General features: G+C 36.6%; 1 non-coding gene across 1 annotated transcript; it reads right to left on the bottom strand.

Annotated features, from left to right (window-relative positions):
• Positions 1-1,389: 1,389 nt before the first annotated feature.
• On the bottom strand, positions 1,390-1,496 carry LOC144454604 (U6 spliceosomal RNA). The gene has a single exon (XR_013483122.1). It is a non-coding gene; the product is annotated as a U6 spliceosomal RNA (small nuclear RNA).
• Positions 1,497-2,738: the final 1,242 nt, after the last annotated feature.

Genomic DNA, 2,738 nt, shown 5'->3' on the forward strand with positions numbered 1-2,738 from the left:
AATACCCTCAGGGGGGTAGACTCAAGCATATGACTAGTGAAGGGAGACTAATAGAATGACATTTTCCTCCTTTCCAGGCAGACAAAGGCAGGACTATAAGGTAACTACTTTCTCAGTCTGGGAGATGCTATAAGAATATAATCAAGCATTTTATATTGTTTGTTATGCTTATCATTTCTTTTCCAAACATATATGTCATATACAGCTAAAGTATTTTTGCCAATTCAGCAAAGCTATGCCAGAAGTAGGGACTAAAAACCTGATTTTGATTGCATAAATCCAAAATAATCCATATGTTTCATCTATAATGTGTTGTTATGGCGACCTAGAAACAGATAAACCTGGGGGAATGATTACTGACTATCTGAAAAATATATTTTTAAAAATTTTTCCAGTGGCCAGGGGTGGAACACCATAAAAGCTATTATGAGCATGGAACCAGCAAGGTTCTTGTCTTTCTTATCAAATTGGAACACATTAATGACTAGAAGTATACCCAGGTACTTAAATATTGATTAGGAAACTGACTTACGCAGAAACTCATTCACTTGCCCAAGGTCACATACCTACTAAGTAGAAGAGAGAGAATGAGAATCCAGGTTCCTGTCTCCAGATTCCGGGATTTTGCCATTATAGAAGTATAGCAGAGGTTGAGAGATACTGGAGGGCCCCCAAGGACACTTTTGGGGGTCCACAAGGTCAAAACTCTTTTCATAATAATACTAAAACATATACATTTCTAACATGGTAAATATTTCTAGATATAGCCAATATAAACAAAAAGCTTTGTTGGTGGGTCCTCAATAATTTTAAGCTCTCCTTTATAGAGCACTAGGATATGGATGAACTTTCCAAGTAACTTCACTGTCAATCAGCAGCCTTACTCAGTTTTAACTCCATAGACCCCAGGTAGCCCTTGTTCCTTACCCCACTCCTGCTTTGCAGCTTACTTTTATGTGTTGTCTTCCTGCATTAGGTTGTAAGTTCCTTGAGGGCAGGGGCTGTCTTATTTGTGTCCCCAGTGCTTAGTGGAGCTCCTGGAACATAGTAGGTGCTTAATAAATCTTTATTGAGTTGAATCAAATTGAAGAGTGAAAAGAGGTCTTGAGACCAAAAAGTATGGGAACAAATGCCCAGTCAAATTTGTTTTTCAGTGACTTATTTTGAAAATAGAATATTTATGAAGCCTTTAGAAATATCTAAGACTATATGGTAACTTTAAAGGTTTTGAAAGCTCTCTCCCATTATTTTTTTATCAAGCTTAAACTATTATGAATAGGGAAATAAATACTAACTGAAAAAATATTGTTAATTAAAATAAATTTTATTTTCATATACTCATTCTTTCCCTCTTACCACCTCCCCTGGCACCCACTAATTGAGAAAGTAAAAAATATGAAATGCTTTACAAATTTGTATCTTATCTTTGTTCAGGGACCATGCTAATCTTCTCTGTATCCTTCCAATTTTAGTATATATGCTTTCAAAATGAGCACTGAAAAGGTATTTTAAAAGCACCTACTATTTCATTTAAGGTAGGCAAGCCACCAACACCATGGGATTTAACATACTGAAATTTGCATAATTATCTCATTTAAGAAGAATTGTTTTGCGGAGGCTTTTGAGGTGTTATATAAACAGTTAAAATACAAGAACCATAAAAGATATTTTTAAAGTCCTTTTTACAAAATGGGTCAGGTCTAGTCATACATGAAGTGTTTTGAACACTTAGAGTTTTTGAAGGATAAAATAAATTAATCCTTCTGAAAATGTATTTTGTCATGATCCTCTATCATTAAGAACCCACCAAAGTTCTCTCTTGACTGGCAACTATAGTTTCTGCAGCCTGGAATTAAAGGGGACCCCAACAGTTCCTATTTCACTCCAGAATATATTCTCTTACCAGGTCCCACTGCTGGCACATATGCTAAAGATAAAAATGGCCCTCAGACCACAGGAGATTTGGCAAGCAAACCAAATCACTAGCAGTATTAGACTCTACATCCTAATTTATAATTAGGAATATAAATATATATATATATATATGATTAATTATAATTAGGATAATTAAGACTTGCTAGAGTTTACTCCCTAATTGTTCCATGACTTAACGTGTGGATCAATAATGTGATGTATTGGAGAGAACTCTGAAATTAGAGTCAAAAAGACGTGGGATCAAATGCTACCTCCTATACTTACTAGCTGTGTGACCCTCCAGAGTTCATTTAACTTTATTCCTTTTCAGTTTCCTCAGTTCTAAAAGGAGGAAGTTGGCAGGGAGACGAGTTAAAATGGTGGAATAAGAGGAACAAGTTTAGATCAACTATTCCAGCCAAGATTAAGAGGTGAGTCAGAAAAAGTAATGATTGAGAAATGCAAGGAAAAATTACAGAGGGTCATCCTTCCAATCTAAGATTACAAATTCAACCCATAATTAAGTGATCAGTGTAGGATCTTTAGAACAAGGGTGGTCTATGATCACAGACTCAGACCCAAAGGCTTCAAATAATATGTCAATAGTGAGGGACACTCAGAGCAGAACACTGGCTCAGCCCTGGTACATGGACAAAGCTCGTCTAGCAGTACGCAATTCAGGGTCAGTCCCAGAACAGGGCTAGGCCAGCAGTGTGGTCACTTTCAACCAGCTGATCCTTCCAGATGATAGGGCTGGAGCCAACTACTATTTACTAGAGTATCATAGAGGGGCAAGTCAGAAACTAGAACCAAACTGGGGTTTG

This window comes from Phascolarctos cinereus, unplaced genomic scaffold (assembly GCF_003287225.1).
Source record: "Phascolarctos cinereus isolate Bilbo 61053 unplaced genomic scaffold, phaCin_HiC Scaffold_726;HRSCAF=1367, whole genome shotgun sequence".
Taxonomy (NCBI): Eukaryota; Metazoa; Chordata; class Mammalia; order Diprotodontia; family Phascolarctidae; genus Phascolarctos; species Phascolarctos cinereus.